The 20,830-nt window shown below is 45.8% G+C and overlaps 1 long non-coding RNA gene across 1 annotated transcript in view; it reads left to right on the top strand.

The window, feature by feature from the left end:
• LOC134909076 (uncharacterized) overlaps positions 1–20,830 on the top strand; it is a 220,360-nt gene that overhangs the window by 11,713 nt on the left and 187,817 nt on the right. The window contains exon 2 of the long non-coding RNA XR_010175838.1: positions 8,901–9,004. This is a non-coding gene — a long non-coding RNA (uncharacterized LOC134909076). The remainder of the gene's footprint in view (positions 1–8,900; positions 9,005–20,830) is intronic.

Genomic DNA, 20,830 nt, shown 5'->3' with positions numbered 1-20,830 from the left:
GGCCAGGGGTGAAGCCCGAGGCTGTCCCCCCCATCCAAGGGTGGCGGATGGGGGGCTGATAGCCAAGTGTAAAAAATCAGAATATTGTTTTTAGTAGCAGTACTACAAGTCCCAGCAAGCCTTCCCCGCAAGCTGGTACTTGGAGAACCACAAGTACCAGCATGTGGTGGAAAACCGGGCCCGCTGGTACCTGTAGTACTACTACTAAAAAAATACCCAACAAAAAACAGGACACACACACTGTGACAGTAAAAGTTTATTACATACATGCACACCTACATACATACATACATACTTACCTATGTTCACACGAGGCTCGGTCCTCTTCTCCATGTAGAATCCTCGGGGTACCTGTTGAAAAAAATTATACTCACATAATCCAGTGTATCTTCTGTTCTTTGTATAATCCACGTACTTGGCAAAAAAACAAACCGGAAATCCGACCACGCACTGAAAGGGGTCCCATGTTTACACATGGGACCCCTTTCCCCGACTGCCAGGACCCCCCCTGACTCCTGTCAAAGAGGGTCCCTTCAGCCAATCAGGGAGCGCCACGTCGTGGCACTCTCCTGATTGGCTGTGCGCTCCTGTAGTGTGATTGAGGCTGCACACGGCAGAGATACAATGTTGCGCCTATGCGCTCCATTGTAGCCAATGGTGGGAACTTTGCGGTCAGCGGTGAGGTTACTTTCGGTCAACCGCTGACCGCAAAGTTCCCACCATTGGATACAATGGAGCGCCTATGCGCTACATTGTATCTTCAGTGCGCAGCCTCAATCACACTACAGGAGAGCACAGCCAATCAGGAGAGTGCCACGACGTGGCGCTCCCTGATTGGCTGAAGGGACCCTCTTTGACAGGAGTCAGGGGGGGTCCTGGCAGTCGGGAAAAGGGGTCCCATGTGTAAACATGGGACCCCTTTCAGTGCGTGGTCGGGTTTCCGGTTTGTGTTTTTTGCCAAGTACGTGGATTATACAAAGAACAGAAGATACACTGGATTATGTGAGTATAATTTTTTCAACAGGATTCTACATGGAGAAGAGGACCGAGCCCCGTGTGAACATAGGTAAGTATGTATGTATGTATGTATGTAGGTGTGCATGTATGTAATAAACTTTTACTGTCACGGTGTGTGTCCTGCTTTTTGTTGGGCATTTTTTTTGTAGTAGTACTACAGGTACCAGCGGGCCCGGTTTTCCACCGCATGCTGGTACTTGTGGTTCTCCAAGTACCAGCTTGCGGGGGAGGCTTGCTGGGACTTGTAGTACTGCTACTAAAAACAATATTCTGATTTTTTTACACTTGGCTATCAGCCCCCCATCCGCCGCCCTTGGATGGGGGGACAGCCTCGGGCTTCACCCCTGGCCCTTGGGTGGCTGGAGGGGGGGACCCCTTGATTTAAGGGGTTCCCACTCCTCCAGGGTACCCCGGCCAGGGGTGACTAGTTGGGGATGTAATGCCAGGGCCGCCAGGACCACAATAAAAGTGTCCCCTGGCTCTGGCATTATGTACCTGGCTAGTGGAGCCCGGTGCTGGTTCAAAAAATACGGGGGACCCCTACGCTTTTTGTCCCCCGTATTTTTTGCACCAGGACCAGGCGCAGAGCCCGGTGCTGGTTGATGAAATATGGGGGAACCCCTGTCTTTTTTCCCCCATATTTTGACAACCAGGACCGGCTCAAAGAGCCCGAGGCTGGTTTTGCTTAGGAGGGGCGACCCCACGCATTTTTATTTTTTATTTTTAACACTTTATTTTTTTTACGAAAGGTGCACAATGAAGCCTTGCACGGATCTCACAGATCCGGCCAAGATTAATTGTGTTAATGTCGGCAGTGTTTTACTATTCACTCCCGTAAAACACTGCCAAAAAATATGAATGACATCGACATCGGAAAACACGAAAATGCAGAATACGACAGCATAGTAAATTAGTCGTAATAAATTCAAAAAGTTGCAATTTCACACATTCGATGTCATTCGTGTTTGAACCTTAACCTCATTCTGAAAATTACGAATTTTAGTAAATATACTATGTGTTAGAATCCTGTTGAGAATATTTCTCCGGTGTTCTAAAAAGCGGACTTTTAATGGGCGGGTAGTTCTACCAATATACTTTAAATTACAACCGCAGGTGAGTAAATAAATGACATATGAGCTTTCACAATTGATGAAAGCACCTATGTCATAAGGTTTTTCTTCTCCCTCAATTGGAACCTGTGTAGTTCTAGATTGAATATATCCACACGTAATGCATCTATTCTTTCCACATTTAAAAAATCCTTTTATTGGATTTTTCTGTAACCAATTCTGTTCCTTAGCAGGGGGTTGTTTTTGGTGATCTCTCAAAAAGCTAGGAGCTAATATGCTTTTTAATGATTTATTTTTACGAAAAATAAATTCAGGTCGATATGGTAATAGATCTCTCACTATAGGATCTTGTTTAAGGATGTTATAATTTTTAGATATAATTCCCTTTATTTGTGCATATTCGCTATTATAGGTAGAAATGAATGCGAGATCAGTTTTAGGATCCCGATCTTTTAGCTTACTCTTATTTTTATTGGGATTCAAAAGATCATCTCTATTTAGATTTTTAACTTGTTCAAGTGCATTTTTAACCAGTTCCTCAGGGTACCCTTGGTTACGGAAGGATATAATCATACAATTCGCTTGTGTTAAAAATTATTCCATTGTAGTGCAATTTCTTCTAAGACGTGTTAGCTGCTCTTCTGTATATTTTTGATCCACGGTGGATAGTGGGTACTTTTAAAGTGTAAGTAAGAACCTGTACCAACCTCATTGGTATAATTGGAGGTATATATGCAGTTGGACCTTATCTCCAGAGATAGATCAAGAAAATTAATTTGTGAAGGATGATAATGGTGCGTAAATTGAAGATTAAAACAATTAGAATTAAGATAAGTGACAAAAGCATGAACAGATTGGTGATCCCCATCCCAAATAATAAAGAGATCATCTATGTAATGGCCATAGAGGACCAGGTGAGCGCCGAACCCCCCCCCCCCCCCCGCAACACGAGTTGGTCCTCGACCTGACCCATTTACAGGTTGGCATAGCTCGGCGCAAACCTGGTCCCCATGGCCGTTCTCATCACCTGTAAATAGTAAGTGTTCTGAAATAGAAAATAATTGTGCTGAAGACTAAAGGAAATAGAATCCAACAAAAAATCCACGTGTCTCTGGGTGAGATCACCATCCTTAGATAATTGATTTGAAATAGATTTTAGTCCTAGATCATGTAGAATGTTGGTGTATAAGCTCTGGACATCCAGAGTTAGAAAAGCATATGTATCTTTCCATTGAAAGTCTTTAATCAAATTAAGAAAATGTGTAGTGTCCTTTATATGGGATCTTAACCCAGAGACACGTGGTTGAAGATAAGGATCAACATATTGGGATAAACAGGAAGTGAGGGGATTAATACCTGGTATGATGGGACGCCCAGGAGGTGAAGTGAGGGATTTGTGTATTTTCGGTAAATAATAGTATATGGGCCCTCATTCCGAGTTGTTCGCTCGGTATTTTTCATCGCATCGCAGTGAAAATCCGCTTAGTACGCATGCGCAATGTTCGCACTGCGACTGCGCCAAGTAACTTTACTATGAAGAAAGTATTTTTACTCACGGCTTTTTCTTCGCTCCGGCGATCGTAATGTGATTGACAGGAAATGGGTGTTACTGGGCGGAAACACGGCGTTTCAGGGGCGTGTGGCTGAAAACGCTACCGTTTCCGGAAAAAACGCAGGAGTGGCCGGAGAAACGGTGGGAGTGCCTGGGCGAACGCTGGGTGTGTTTGTGACGTCAACCAGGAACGACAAGCACTGAAATGATCGCACAGGCAGAGTAAGTCTGGAGCTACTCTGAAACTGCTAAGTAGTTAGTAATCGCATTATTGCGAATACATCGGTCGCAATTTTAAGAAGCTAAGATTCACTCCCAGTAGGCGGCGGCTTAGCGTGTGTAACTCTGCTAAATTCGCCTTGCGACCGATCAACTCGGAATGAGGGCCATGGGTACTGTGGGGTAAGGATTGAAAAGAAAAGAAAATTCATCTTTAGAGATAACTCCATCTGCAAGGGCCTGGTCAAGAAGATTTTTTTAATTCTAAAGTATATGACTGTGAGGGATCTTTTGACAGGATATGATAAAATGTAATATCACTCAACTGTCTGTTCACCTCTTGAATGTAATCAGTAAGGTTCTGAAACACAAGACCTCCCCCTTTATCGGCCTCCTTGATTATAATTGTAGAATCTTTAGTTATATTCCGGAGCGCCTTCCTTTCCCATTTATTAAGATTAATTTTAACTCTGTTTTGTGTTTTTGTGTTACACATGTTTTTAAAGTCATCTAATGTGGTTTTATAAAAACTCTCAATGCTGGTTCCATTAGATTTAATTGGGTAGAACTCAGACTTCCGTTTGAAGACCATACGTTCACTGTTCACGTTATAGATGAGTTGGGTTTTATTCGGGAGGGTGATACTGTTCTCTTCCCATAATTCATTTAGCATTGCTAATGCAGGTGCATCATTAATATCCAAAATAATAGGAGAGGCTTGATCATTTGATTTCAATAGGTTTTGTTTGGCAAAGTATTTTTTCCTACATAATGACCTCACAAATCTATTGAGCTCTACATATAGACTGAAGATGTTGGGAGTTGCTGTAGGGGAGAATTTTAGATCTTTTTTAAGAAGGTGCAATTCAGTTTCACTAAGTTGTTTAGAAGATAAATTGAAGATATTTTTAACTTCCAATTTTCTTCTATGACCTTTTAGTCTCTTAAGTTATTCTCTTTTGCCTCCTCTTCTCCCTCGTAGCTTGATCTTCTTTTTGATGTAACTAGGTGCCAATCTCTGTCTTGCGGAATTTCCCTCTGGAATATCCTTTTCCATTGGTCTAAAAAAACCTCAGGAGAAGGTTCTCTATATCTGGAGTTGTCCATATACTTTGGTCTCGCTCCTAAATCTTTTCTAGGGGGAACTACATTATCTGGTTCTCTCGTCTTTCTTTCACTAATGGGGGAGGCGGGGTGGTGGTCGGAATGAATCCTCCGTCTCCCTGTGTCCACCCATCTACCTCTAGGACGGGAATGATTTTGATTGGTCTCTATGGGGTATATGCAATTCACGGCGAATCGCGGCAATTTTTCGCCGTTTTTTAATTCGACTTAATTCGACAGGTGAATTCCGGAAGGTGGCTGCCGGAATTCACCATATTCAATGAAAAACGGATTCGCCAGAACCGCGGGCGAAAATCGGCCGATTTGGCGGATTTTGCCGCGATTTTAAAAAACGGGGAAAAACGGGAAAAACCCGGAAAAAAAAATGGTGTGGGGTCCCCCCTCCAAAGCATAACCAGCCTCGGGCTCTTCGAGCTGGTCCTGGTTCTAAAAATGCGGGGAAAAATTGGGCAGGGATCCCCCGTATTTTTAAAACCAGCACCGGGCTCTGCGCCTGGTGCTGGTGCCAAAAATACGGGGGACAAAAAGAGTAGGGGTCCCCCGTATTTTTAACACCAGCATCGGGCTCCACTAGCTGGACAGATAATGCCACAGCCGGGGGTCACTTTTATACAGTGCCCTGCGGCCGTGGCATCAAATATCCAACTAGTCACCCCTGGCCGGGGTACCCTGGGGGAGTGGGGACCCCTTCAATCAAGGGGTCCCCCCCCCCAGCCACCCAAGGGCCAGGGGTGAAGCCCGAGGCTGTCCCCCCCCATCCAATGGGCTGCGGATGGGGGGGCTGATAGCCTTTTGTGATAATGAAAAGAATATTGTTTTTTCCAGCAGTACTACAAGTCCCAGCAAGCCTCCCCCGCAAGCTGGTACTTGGAGAACCACAAGTACCAGCATGCGGGAGAAAAACGGGCCCGCTGGTACCTGTAGTACTACTGGAAAAAAATACCCAAATAAAAACAGTACACAGACACCTTGATACTTAGTAAAACTTTATTACACACTGCCGACACACACATACTTACCTATGTTCACACGCCGACATCGGTCCTCTTCTCCATGTAGAATCCACGGATACCTGAAAAGAAAAGATCAATATACTCACCTCAGCCAGGGTCCAGAGATAAATCCACGTACTTGGCAAAAAAAGAAAACGAACAAACGGACCACCGGACTGAAAGGGGTCCCATGCTGACACATGAGACCCCTTACCCCGAATGAGACCTGTCAGTGACATTACGTATAAGGATGCTACTACTACTGGGGGGGCATTATGTATAAGGACACTACTACTACTGGGGGGCATTACATATAAGGACGCTACTACTACGGGTGGGGCATTACGTATAAGATTAATAAGATTGTGCTACATTGTGGCGTAATTTTGAATGGGGGTACTATTGTGTGGCTATGCCCCTTACTTGTGAGACCACACCCCTTTTCCCGGCGCGCGCCAAAGGAATATGGGAGGGCGCAAATTTATAGTTTGCAGGGGGGCGCCGAACACCCTAGCACCGGCCCTGGGTGTGTGGCTGACTTGTGTCTTCATGGTCCTACTGTACTGAACTTACATGCAAATGCTCCTGACCCATTTCTGTAACAACAACTGGGCCAACTGGGTAAAAGTGTAATGCTCAGATCAAAACACCTGTGCAAGGGGATGCAGTTAATTTGCCGACTGTCAGGATGCTGTCAATCAGGATACCGACGCCAGAATCCTGATAGCTGACAACAGAGCGGGCCCTAGGCATAGGCAAACTAGGCAGATGCCTAGGGCATTTGGAATGCCGAGGGGCACAAGCAGCTTCTGCTGATTTAAAATGATATGCAGCATGCCTATATTCTGTGCGTGACTGCGGCTCTATCTGCATACGAAATGCATTACTAATGTGCGGCATTATGTGTATAAGGTGTACTACAGTACTTTGTGGCATAATGTATAGAAAGGGCACTACTGTGTGGTCTAATGTGAATAAAGAACAATATGGTGTGGTGTAATGTGAATAAGGGGCACTACTGTGAGGAGTAACGTAGTACTACTGTGTGATGTAACGTGAATAAGAGACACTATTGCATAATATAATGTGAATAAAGTTGCAGTACTGTGTGCGTAATATCAACTGGGGGTATTATTGTGTGGCCATGCCCCTTCCCAGCAAGAATGAACGTGCACACTGTTCCTATTTAAAATGTAGGAGGTATGAGCACCAAAATTAGGACTGCTATGGGTGAGGGGTGATGGTGCTGGGAAAGGGGTACAAAGTCAGAGGCGGAACAAGCGTCTGTGCAAGGGGCACCAGCCAAAATCGTGCCTAGGGCATCATATTGGTTAGGGCCGGCTCTGGCTGACAATAGCAACAGCCGGAATCCTGGCGAACAGGTGCTATTCCATACCCTCCAACATTTTACACATAAAAATCGGTACAAATGCAAAAAGGGGGCGTGGCCACGGGTAAAGGGGGCGTGGGCATGCCCCTTTTCCGATACTTTCAATGGAAGTTTGGAGAGCCAAAAATCGGTACAGACCATAAAAAAAAAGTACTATACGTGCCAAAAAGGTACAGTTGGAGGGTATGCCATTCCCACCATCAGTATGCTGGTGGCTGGCATGCTGGCCGCTGGTAAATCATACTAATCCCTGTGCAAGTTTTCTGCATATCTAGAGTGACAAATTATCTGCAAGTCTCGTTTATGCCAGCTGGAGCACATGGACCTACAACCAACACTATATAAGCCCTTTATATGATTCTCTGTTATTTAGGCAAAACTCTAATACTATAGTCTCCCAGGAAACAAAATGTGACACATGGCTGCCATCTAGTGGTAATTGGTATCATTACACTCAATGTGACTATTTGGCTATCCTAAATCACGGACATGATTACAATCCAAAACAGTTGTATATACTTATTTACTTACAGATTGAATGTGGACTAAAGTAAATAAAGTACCATAAGATATTATTTCAGAATAATGTTGTGTTGTTCTCTAAGGTATCCGTTCACATGGTCGACAGTCATTAGGTCGACCACTATTGGTCGACATTGACATGGTCGCCATGGACACATGGTCGACACATGAAAATGGTCGACACATGAAAGGTCGACATATGAAAAGGTCGACATGAGTTTTTTAACTTTTTTTTCTTTTGGGGAACTTTTCCATACTTTACGATCCACATGGACTACGATTGGAATGGTAAAGTGTGTCGAGCGAAGCGAAGGCACCATGCCCGAAGCATGGCGAGTGAAGCGAGCCATGCGAGGGGACGCGGTGCACTAATTGGGGTTCCCAGTCACTTTACGCAAAAAATGACACCAAAAAAAGTTAAAAAACTCATGTCGACCTTTTCATATGTCGACCTTTCATGTGTCGACAATTTTCATGTGTCGACCATGTGTCCATGTCGACCATGTCAATGTCGACCAATAGTGGTCGACCTAATGACTGTCGACCATAACATGGTCGACCATTCATACCGGAACCGTTCTCTAAATCATAGTCATTTTATCATTAAGGTAGAGATACATATAGAAAAGAAAGGTATTGTAGATAAAATGCTTGATAAAAAACAAAGCAACATTGATATAATAATAATAGAATTAGACAAATACAATGTAGATAACTGTAACAACGTATAATAATAAAAAATAAAATGAAGCATAAGGTAAGCTATATTAATGTAAAAAGCAATAAATACATCTTGACCAAAGTAATATAATACCTCACAAATTAATATTAATCTTCCTCCACATCCTATTTAATAAATAATAAGAAAAATGCAGTTATTATCACTGGTACTTACCCAGGGTATGTTTTCATTACTTTCAGGCACTATAATATAAGCACTGTCTGAAAGTCGACACTGTCATAATATCGACATCAAAAAGTAATTGTGAATGTTAACGTGTTCTTTTTTTCAGAAAATAACTGGTCCCAAACTTTAACAACAATACGCTGGAGCCCAGACATAGATAAGAAAAATAATGGTGGCCGTTTTGATGTCAAAGTTCATTCAAAGATAAAGGTAGGTCCCAACAAAAATTACCCTGGTGAAAAAAAAGGCCTAATGCATAGTCAGAAATAAATCTGGTGCATATATATATATATATATATATATATATATATATATATATTTATATATATATATATATAGCATTGAACACAATTTGCAATACGCTCTGTCCCATTTGTGTAGGCATTGTTTGCACTTCCACCTCACTATACTAAGTACAAATGATACAGCTGGATCTATGTTTATGTTCAACTATGCATAGCCTACAGTTGCGTTGAATACCCTTTTCCACATTATTTTAGTAAAAATAAAAATAAACCTGCCCCTTAATATTTTTATTTTAATAGCCTAACTTCTCTCTCCCACCTACAAGATGACTTCCCTGCTAATATTGGAGATCACCTTCCAATCTTGGCAGTGGCTTCATCAAACTTAGGTCCAGATTTATCAGGTCTTGGAGAGTGCTAAATTGCATGGTGATAAAGGAGATGTATTAACCTGGAGAAGGCATAATGAAGTGATAAACCAGTGATAAGTGCAAGGTGATAAACGCACCAGCCAATCAGCTCCCACATGTAAATGAGCAGTTAGAAGCTGACTGGCTGGTGCGTTATCACCTTGCACATATTACCGCTTTATCACTGGTTTATCACTTCCTTATGCCTTCTCCAGGTTAATTCATCTGCCCCAAAGTACCAACCAACCAGCTCCTAACCGTCATTTTTCAAACACAGCCTGTAACATGGCAGTTAGGAGCTGATTGGCTGGTACTTTATCACCATGCAATTTATCACTCTCAAAGGCTTGATAAATCTGGGCCTTTATGCTGAAGTTACCAGCCATGAGCAAAACTTGTCCACACTGTTTGTGCTCTAGTGCTATTCAGCTGGGAGAAGATAGTAGCCCCCATTCACAGGGAACGCTATATATTCACCAGTACTCGTAGGTCCCCAGGATTTAAACTAGGTGTTGAGATATCAAATGCCACCAGAATAGAAGGTATAAATCACACACCTGCAAGTGTCACTCCAAGGTACCAGAAGTGTGATGCAGAATGTGGATATCAGGCAGCACAGGGGGTGATTAAGACCTGATCACTGCTGTGCGTTTTCGCACAGCGGGTGATTATTGATAGACTGCGCATGCGTATGCACCCAAACAACAACAGGCATCGCCGGTCAGCGTCAGGCTGGTTTGATCATTTTAATTGCGCTCAGGGTTGTAGCCAGAACTTTGTGGGCCCCATAGTGACATTTTGAAGGGGCCCCCGGTCCCAATGCTACTAGAGAGACACCTCTCTGCAACAGTTGTTAATGTTATGCCCTATAATGTACAGTGTACACTAGTTCCTTTTCTAACCATAGTAGAGCCTTATTTAATGTTATGCCCCATAGTAGTGCCCTAGTTTCTTTTATGAATCATAGTAGAGCTTATGGTCACCCTATGTCACATTTCAGAGCTTCCAGTACACATTATGCCGCACAGTACCCCCAATTCACATTATGATATATAGTGCTCCCCGTTCATATTGTGCCTGATTACAGAGCCCCGGTTCATATTATATAACATTAAAATGCCCTCCAGTTCATTTTATACCACACTACAATGAGCAGGTCCAGGGGCATACCTAGATATATTGCAGGCCCCAAGGAAAAAGTTTGAAAGGACCTCTACATACCAACCAATGGCGAAAAATGTATATAACACGTGTAACTTTGACAGGGAAGGTGAAGGTGGGCCCCTCTCAGCTCTGAGCCCCATAGCAGCTGCACTGCCTGCACCTATGGCAGCTACACCCTTGATCGCGCGGGCGTTCGCAAGCTGATTGACAGGAAGAGGCTGCCTGTGGGTGGCAACTGACCGTTTGCTGGGAGTGCCAGGGAAAACGCAGGCGTTCCCAAGCATTTTCAGGGAGGGAGGGAGTGTGATAGGAGTAAGTCCTGGGCTGCGAACAGACTGCACACAGTGGAAAAATCATTTGATGGTGAGTGAGGTGCAAACGGATTTGCAGCTATTCGCTGAGTGAGGGATTTTTTGCAGCTCGGCGTACACATGCGATCGCAGACTTGCACTGGGCGAATACACACTCCCCTTAGTTGGCCACTATCTGAACGCAGAACAACAAATAGCAGCCCAGCGATAAGGTCTGAATCACCCCTACAGTCCTGTGGCAAAGTACAAAGAAGCCAGGCCACAGATTAAGTTATCTAGCAGGATGAGTTGCAGGTAGAATGTAATACAGTGCATCAGTATAGAGCAACAGTTAGGTGGCAGTAGTAGAGCATGTAAGGGTAAAAGCAGAGCAGTGTCCTAGTGGAGTAGTACTACATACCTCCCAACTTTGCTGCCATTGAAGGAGGGATGTCAGCGCGCTGAACAAATTTAGGGGTCGTGGTCTACCAGAAAGGGGGCGTGGCCTCGTGGCAAGTGCCGTGATCGCAAGCCATGCCACCATTTTCATCATTTGGGGGCATGAACAGCGCTGTGAGAGCTGCTGGCCATGCCCCTTGTCCCTCTCTGCCAAGAATAGACGCTATGCGCATGCGCACAGCATCTATGCATTGCTGCTCTCCTCAGAGCAGCGAGTGACAGGGGGGATCTCCCAACTGCCCCCCCACCCGCGGGACACTGCAACCCGCGGGTGGGACAGCGGGACAGACCGTGAAAAACGGGACTGTCCCGCCAAAATCGGGACAGTTGGGAGGTATGGTACTGTCCAATGAAAAGATCTGCTATTGAGACAAAACAAGTAGAGAAATAAGCAGGTTCAGGCTCTCAAACCTCAGATCAGTCCAAGAAGGGGATCCAGTCAGGATCCCAGTGTCTGGGATCCCAGCAGTCAGGATACTGACACCGGAATCCCGATACTGCTCGGAATACCGACGCCGGGTTCCTGACATGGACCGAAATGCCAGCAACGGGATTCTGAGTGCCAGGAACCCGAACAAAGGACTGTCGGGACTCCCGACTGGTAAGCCGCGGGGAAGGGTGGCGGTGTGGGGGTAGGTTTAGGGTTAGGCTGCGGGGGGGGGGGTTAGGGTGTGGAGAGTGAGGGTTGGGGTTTCACACAACCGGGGAGGGTTAGGCTTTGGGGTAGAGGAGGTAAGGTTTTAGGCTGTGGGGAGGGAGGTTAAAGGTTAGGCACCACCAGGGAGGGTTAGGCTGCGGGGTAGAGAAGGTAAGGTTTAGGCTGCGGGGAGGGAGGGCTAAGGTTAGGCACCACCGGGGAGGGTTAGGCTGTGGGGAAGAGAGAGTTAGGTTTAGGCTGCAGGGAGGGAAAGTTAGGGTTAGGCACCACTAGAGAGGGTTACAATTAGGCTGCGCAGGGGTGGGGGGTCAGGGTTAAGGTCAGGCTGTGGGTAAAGAGGGTTAGGGAGGGTAGGGATTAGGGGTAGTATACTTAACACATAGGTGTTGGGATCCTGAACGTTGAGATGCCACTGTCGGTATTCTGACTGCTGGCATCCCAAGCACCGGGATCCCGATACTATGCCCCAACAAGTGTATAAGCAAAGTCAGGATAAAGTTGTCCCGGGCAGCATACTGTATAAGGAAAATGACTCAACTGTAAGTGGGGATCCACCTGAGATGCATATGTTCCTATCTCCCAACCCAGGGCCATAACTAGGTGTGTGCGGAGGGGGCTCCGCTCATAGCGCCACAGGGTAGGGAGCGCTGTTGGCGGCACTTGTCAATTATGTGTTTTCATTACGTTCACTTGCAGCTTCCTCTTCTTTTTGAAGCCCAGCATCTCCTGACCGCCGCATTCTATCCTGACCCCTTCTGTTGATAATATCTATACAGCATTCATGAACTCAACTTGAGATTTCTTTCTTATTCAGTCACACTGTGCTTTATTACATTTCAAGATGTTGACATACCTGGAATTCGAGCCCATTGCCTGTGCATTGCAGTCAGACACTCTATTCATTGAGCTATCTGCCCTTGCATATAAAGGTAGAGAATTCTAAGCTAGAGAACTCTAACTATTTGAAGATTACCTTGTACTTTGTGAGAAAATTATCAGCATTGCGACTGAGCAGATCTATGTAGTGTGTGACTGGAAGGTATTGGATGTGTGGCTGCACACTACATAGATCTGCTCAATTGCAATGCTTATTATTAAAGTACCAGTAGCTTCATATAGTGTTCAAAGTTTTTATGCAGGATCAAATAGCTCAATGAGTAGGGTGTTTGTTTTATTTAACAGGTTATAGGTTTGAATCCTGGGTATACAGTTGCAGTATATTGAAATGTGTTATTTAATAAAGGGTAGTGTGACTGAATAACAATGAGCATGAAGTGCATTAATGTGGTATAAGTGAAGTGCATGAATGTGGTATAATGAGGATTTGTGTCCAAATACATTTTCTTGCAGTGGTGTATAAATGTGTGTGTATTATATATATATATATATATATATATATATATAAGTGGGAAGGGGCATCATAGCATGGGCTTTCTCTGGGATCAGTCTTGTCATAACCCTACCCCACGAGGTATGCGCTTTCTGTCGCTATAGAAAAAAAATGGGGGGGGGGGGTGCCAATTCTCTCTCTGGCACAGCGCACCAAAAAGTCTAGTTACGGCACTGTCCCAACCATCCTGATTCTAGCAGGACAGACCCACTGCAGCAGTATCCCGTGCGGGGTCTGGGAGAGCAAAGTGATTGTGAATATAGAACCCACGCCATATAAGCAGTATAGAGGAGGCAGCCCAGCAACTCGGGCGTTCTGAGACAATGGCTGTGTCGTGCTTGGCAATGCTCCAAAATTAGAGCACCACTCCTCCCTCCCTCCCAAATGTTGGGAAGTATGATATGTTGCATTCACTTATTTCTGGAGCATGCAGGGCAAAAACATACCAGATACACTCTGAAATGTACATGCATTCAACTTTGCGTCTGCTCCTGTGTGGGCAAGGAGGGTACAAAGTCCACTACTGTGATGAAGAGCCTAAAATAAGTGGTAAGCAGCGGGTACCAGAAACATGCAAAGATAGACGTGGGTTAGAGTACAAGAAAAAAGGGAGATTATGGGGGACATTTACTAAGGAGTGATAAGAGCGGAGAAGTGAGCCAGTGGAGAGGTTGCCCATCAGCACTGTAGTAACATCTATAATTTGCATACTATAAAATCATACAGAGCTGCTGATTGGTTGATTGGGCAACTTCTCCACTGGCTCACTTCTCCGCTTTTATCACTGCTTAGCAAATGTCTCCCTATGTCAGGGAGAACTCAATCCACCAGATGGAAGTAGCACTAGTGTAGCATGAAGCTAAGCTGTGTACACAGGGAAGGGCTGAGACTATACATAGCCAGGACAGGGCACATAACAGTTTTAACCTACTTTAGCTGCCATCTCAATCTATCTCATGCCAGGGTGATATCTGGGTGTAGTCCATACTTGCCTACTTTTGAAAAAGCATTTCAGGGAGATTGTGAAAGTGACACCTATCAGTGGGGTCGTGCACTGCTACATCTGAGAGGTATGTCATGAAAATGACTTACATCCAAATGTAAATGAGCCCTAAAGTTAGTAAGATCTACTTGTTGAAGAAAAGACTCTTATATTTTGCAGGATTTGTTTGTGTATTGTGTTTTACAAGAGGTTCTATATACTGTAAGTGGCCACAAGAAACCTTTAAAATGCATGTAGCCATAGGGATCATTGTGCCTTATAACCAATATAGGGAAATGGCACTGATGATACCATTTAAATGTATGTTTCTATGATTTCTTTTTTTTCAGTGAGTTTGAGGGAGTGAGGGAGATTGCTATTATTTCAGGGAGTCTCCTGCAGAATGAGGGAGGGTAGACAACTATGGTGTAGACAGAAACAACCTGCCACGGGCCAATGTACACATATAATTGAAATTCAGTTTTCTATCAACAACACTTACATACCTTTTTGTAAACCATTTTTCTCTATCGTCCTAGTGGATGCTGGGGTTCCTGAAAGGACCATGGGGAATAGCGGCTCCGCAGGAGACAGGGCACAAAAAGTAAAGCTTTACGATCAGGTGGTGTGTACTGGCTCCTCCCCCTATGACCCTCCTCCAAGCCTCAGTTAGATTTTTGTGCCCGGCCGAGAAGGGTGCAATCTAGGTGGCTCTCCTAAAGAGCTGCTTAGAAAAGTTTAGCTTAGGTTTTTTATTTTACAGTGAGTCCTGCTGGCAACAGGATCACTGCAACGAGGGACTTAGGGGAGAAGAAGTGAACTCACCTGCGTGCAGGATGGATTGGCTTCTTGGCTACTGGACATTAGCTCCAGAGGGACGATCACAGGTACAGCCTGGATGGTCACCGGAGCCTCGCCGCCGGCCCCCTTGCAGATGCTGAAACGAGAAGAGGTCCAGAATCGGCGGCAGAAGACTCCTCAGTCTTCTTAAGGTAGCGCACAGCACTGCAGCTGTGCGCCATTTTCCTCTCAGCACACTTCACACGGCAGTCACTGAGGGTGCAGGGCGCTGGGAGGGGGGCGCCCTGGGAGGCAAATGAAAACCTTTTTTGGCTAAAAATACCTCACATATAGCCTCCGGGGGCTATATGGAGATATTTAACCCCTGCCAGAATCCACTAAAGAGCGGGAGACGAGCCCGCCGAAAAAGGGGCGGGGCCTATCTCCTCAGCACACAGCGCCATTTTCCTCACACAGCTCCGCTGGTCAGGAAGGCTCCCAGGCTCTCCCCTGCACTGCACTACAGAAACAGGGTAAAACAAGAGAGGGGGGGCAAAATTGTGGCAAAACTATATTATTAAAGCAGCTATACAGGGAGCACTTATTATAAGGCTATCCCTGTCATATATAGCGCTTTTGGTGTGTGCTGGCAAACTCTCCCTCTGTCTCCCCAAAGGGCTAGTGGGGTCCTGTCTTCGTTAAGAGCATTCCCTGTGTGTCTGCTGTGTGTCGGTACATGTGTGTCGACATGTATGAGGACGATATTGGTGTGGAGGCGGAGCAATTGCCAAATATGGGGATGTCACCTCCTAGGGGGTCGACACCAGAATGGATGCCTTTATTTATGGAATTACGGGATAGTGTCAACACGCTAAAGCAGTCGTTTGACGACATGAGACGGCCGGACAATCAATTAGTGCCTGTCCAGGCGCCTCAAACACCGTCAGGGGCTGTAAAACGCCCTTTGCCTCAGTCGGTCGACACAGACCCAGACACAGGCACTGATTCCAGTGGCGACGGTGACGAATCAACCGTATTTTCCAGTAGGGCCACACGTTATATGATTTTGGCAATGAAGGAGGCGTTACATATTGCTGATACTACAGGTACCACAAAACAGGGTATCATGTGGGGTGTGAAAAAACTACCTATAGTTTTTCCTGAATCAGATGAATTAAATGAGGTGTGTGATGAAGCGTGGGTTGCCCCCGATAAAAAAATGCTAATTTCAAAGAAGTTATTGGCTTTATACCCTTTCCCGCCAGAGGTTAGGGCGCGCTGGGAAACACCTCCTAGAGTGGACAAGGCGCTCACACGCTTATCAAAACAAGTGGCGTTACCCTCTCCTGAGACGGCCGCACTTAAAGATCCAGCAGATAGGAGGATGGAAAATATCCAAAAAAGTATATACACACATACAGGTGTTATACTACGACCAGCTATAGCGACAGCCTGGATGTGCAGTGCTGGGGTAGCTTGGTCAGAGTCCCTGATTGAAAATATTGATACCCTGGATAGGGACAATGTTTTACTGTCTTTAGAGCAAATAAAGGATGCATTTCTTTATATGCGTGATGCACAGAGGGATATCTGCACACTGGCATCACGGGTAAGTGCTATGTCCATTTCGGCCAGAAGAAGTTTATGGACACGACAGTGGTCAGGCGATGCGGACTCAAAACGGCATATGGAAGTTTTGCCGTATAAAGGGGAGGAGTTATTTGGTGTCGGTCTATCGGATTTGGTGGCCACGGCTACAGCCGGGAAATCCACCTTTTTACCTCAAGTCACTCCCCAACAGAAAAAGACACCGACTTTTCAACCGCAGCCCTTTCGTTCCTTTAAAAACAAGAGAGCAAAGGGATATTCATATCTACCACGAGGCAGAGGAAGGGGGAAGAGACAGCAACAGGCAGCTCCTTCCCAGGAACAGAAGCCCTCCCCCGCTTCTACAAAAGCCTCAGCATGACGCTGGGGCTTCTCAAGCGGACTCGGGGGCGGTGGGGGGTCGTCTCAAGAATTTCAGCGCGCAGTGGGCTCACTCGCAGGTAGATCCCTGGATCCTGCAGATAATATCTCAGGGGTACAGGTTGGAACTAGAGACGGATCCACCTCGCCGTTTCCTGAAGTCTGCTTTACCAACGTCCCCCTCCGACAGGGTGACGGTCTTGGAAGCCATTCACAAGCTGTACTCTCAGCAGGTGATAGTCAAGGTACCCCTTTTACAACAAGGAAAGGGGTATTATTCCACTCTATTTGTGGTACCGAAGCCGGATGGCTCGGTAAGACCTATTCTAAATCTGAAATCCTTGAACCTGTACATAAAGAAGTTCAAGTTCAAGATGGAGTCACTCAGAGCAGTGATAGCGAACCTGGAAGAAGGGGACTTTATGGTATCCTTGGACATCAAGGATGCGTATCTCCACGTTCCAATTTACCCCTCACACCAGGGGTACCTCAGGTTCGTCGTACAGAACTGTCACTATCAGTTTCAGACGCTGCCGTTCGGATTGTCCACGGCACCTCGGGTCTTTACCAAGGTAATGGCCGAGATGATGATTCTTCTTCGAAGAAAAGGCGTATTAATTATCCCATACTTGGACGATCTCCTAATAAGGGCAAGGTCCAGAGAACAGCTAGAGATGGGATTAGCACTGTCTCAAGAAGTGCTAAAACAGCACGGGTGGATTCTGAATATTCCAAAATCCCAGTTAATTCCGACAACACGTCTGCTGTTCCTAGGGATGATTCTGGACACGGTTCAGAAAAAGGTTTTTCTCCCGGAGGAAAAAGCCAAGGAGTTATCCGAGCTTGTCAGGAACCTCCTAAAACCAGGAAAGGTGTCTGTACATCAATGCACAAGAGTCCTGGGAAAAATGGTGGCTTCTTACGAAGCAATTCCATTCGGCAGATTCCACGCAAGAATTTTCCAGAGGGATCTGTTGGACAAATGGTCAGGGTCGCATCTTCAGATGCACCAGCGGATAACCCTGTCTCCAAGGACAAGGGTATCTCTTCTGTGGTGGTTGCAGAGTGCTCATCTATTGGAGGGCCGCAGATTCGGCATACAGGATTGGATCCTGGTGACCACGGACGCCAGCCTGAGAGGCTGGGGAGCAGTCACACAAGGAAGAAACTTCCAGGGCGTGTGGTCGAGCCTGGAAACGTCTCTTCACATAAACATTCTGGAACTAAGAGCAATCTACAATGCTCTAAGCCAGGCAGAACCTCTGCTTCAAGGAAAACCGGTGTTGATCCAGTCGGACAACATCACGGCAGTCGCCCATGTGAACAGACAGGGCGGCACAAGAAGCAGGAGTGCAATGGCAGAAGCTGCAAGGATTCTTCGCTGGGCAGAGAATCATGTGATAGCACTGTCAGCAGTGTTCATCCCGGGAGTGGACAACTGGGAAGCAGACTTCCTCAGCAGACACGACCTTCACCCGGGAGAGTGGGGACTTCATCCAGAAGTTTTCCACATGCTGGTAACCCGTTGGGAAAGACCAATGGTGGACATGATGGCGTCTCGCCTCAACAAAAAACTGGACAGGTATTGCGCCAGGTCAAGAGATCCGCAGGCAATAGCTGTGGACGCGCTGGTAACGCCTTGGGTGTACCAGTCGGTGTATGTGTTTCCTCCTCTGCCTCTCATACCAAAAGTATTGAGAATTATACGGCAAAGAGGCGTAAGAACGATACTAGTGGTTCCGGATTGGCCAAGAAGGACTTCAAGAGATGATCACGGAAGATCCGTGGCCTCTACCTCTGAGAAGGGACTTGCTTCAGCAGGGTCCCTGTCTGTTTCAAGACTTACCGCGGCTGCGTTTGACGGCATGGCGGTTGAACGCCGGATCCTAAAGGAAAAAGGCATGCCGGAAGAAGTCATTCCTACTTTGATTAAAGCAAGGAAGGAAGTAACCGCACTACATTATCACCGCATTTGGCGAAAATAGGTTGCGTGGTGCGAGGATCGGAGTGCTCCGACGGAGGAATTTCAACTGGGTCGATTCCTACATTTCCTGCAATCAGGATTGTCTATGGGTCTCAAATTGGGATCTATTAAGGTTCAAATTTCGGCCCTGTTGATTTTCTTCCAAAAAGAATTGGCTTCAGTTCCTGAAGTCCAGACTTTTGTTAAGGGAGTGCTGCATATACAGCCCCCTGTGGTGCCTCCAGTGGCACCGTGGGATCTCAATGTTGTTTTGGACTTTCTCAAATCTCATTGGTTTGAACCACTAAAAACTGTGGATTTGAAATATCTCACATGGAAAGTGACCATGCTACTAGCCCTGGCTTCGGCCAGGAGAGTGTCAGAACTGGCAGCTTTATCTTACAAAAGCCCATATCTGATTTTCCATTCGGACAGGGCAGAACTGCGGACTCGTCCGCATTTTCTCCCTAAGGTGGTGTCAGCATTTCATCTGAACCAACCTATTGTAGTGCCTGCGGCTACAAGCGACTTGGAGGACTCCAAGTTGTTGGACGTTGTCAGAGCTTTAAAAATATACATTTCAAGGACAGCTGGAGTCAGGAAATCTGACTCGCTGTTTATACTATATGCTCCCAACAAGTTGGGCGCTCCTGCGTCTAAGCAGACTATTGCTCGCTGGATTTGTAGTACGATTCAGCTTGCACATTCTGTGGCAGGCCTGCCACAGCCAAAATCGGTAAAAGCCCACTCCACAAGGAAGGTGGGTTCTTCTTGGGCGGCTGCCCGAGGGGTCTCGGCATTACAACTCTGCCGAGCGGCTACGTGGTCGGGGGAGAACACGTTTGTAAAATTCTACAAATTTGATACCCTGGCTAAGGAGGACCTGGAGTTCTCTCATTCGGTGCTACAGAGTCATCCGCACTCTCCCGCCCGTTTGGGAGCTTTGGTATAATCCCCATGGTCCTTTCAGGAACCCCAGCATCCACTAGGACGATAGAGAAAATAAGAATTTACTTACCGATAATTCTATTTCTCGGAGTCCGTAGTGGATGCTGGGCGCCCATCCCAAGTGCGGATTATCTGCATTACTTGTACATAGTTACAAAAATCGGGTTATTATTGTTGTGAGCCATCTTTTCAGAGGCTCCGCTGTTATCATACTGTTAACTGGGTTTAGATCACAGGTTGTACGGTGTGATTGGTGTGGCTGGTATGAGTCTTACCCGGGATTCATAAATCCTTCCTTATTGTGTACGCTCGTCCGGGCACAGTACCTAACTGAGGCTTGGAGGAGGGTCATAGGGGGAGGAGCCAGTACACACCACCTGATCGTAAAGCTTTACTTTTTGTGCCCTGTCTCCTGCGGAGCCGCTATTCCCCATGGTCCTTTCAGGAACCCCAGCATCCACTACGGACTCCGAGAAATAGAATTATCGGTAAGTAAATTCTTATTATGTTGTGTACAGTACAACAAACTAATTTGATGTTAGTTATTAATAAAACTACAAAAACTTTGATCAAACATTCACAAAATTTGTAATGAAAGCAATGAAGAAAGCACCAATCAGAATCAGTGTCAGCGGAGCATTTAAACAGCCAATCATAAGCATTTACTGTAGTTAGTGCTGAAGACTGTCATCCACTGCTTGTACCTGCCCCTCTACACTAGCAAATAAAACAGCATTCCCAGACATATACAGTATGTATCTTTTTTCCCTTACTGCATG

The sequence above is a fragment of the Pseudophryne corroboree genome, chromosome 4 (genome assembly GCF_028390025.1).
Source record: "Pseudophryne corroboree isolate aPseCor3 chromosome 4, aPseCor3.hap2, whole genome shotgun sequence".
Classification (NCBI taxonomy): domain Eukaryota; kingdom Metazoa; phylum Chordata; class Amphibia; order Anura; family Myobatrachidae; genus Pseudophryne; species Pseudophryne corroboree.
The sequence above is the reverse complement of the archived record's forward strand: the minus strand, read 5'-3'. Positions and strand labels throughout refer to the sequence as shown.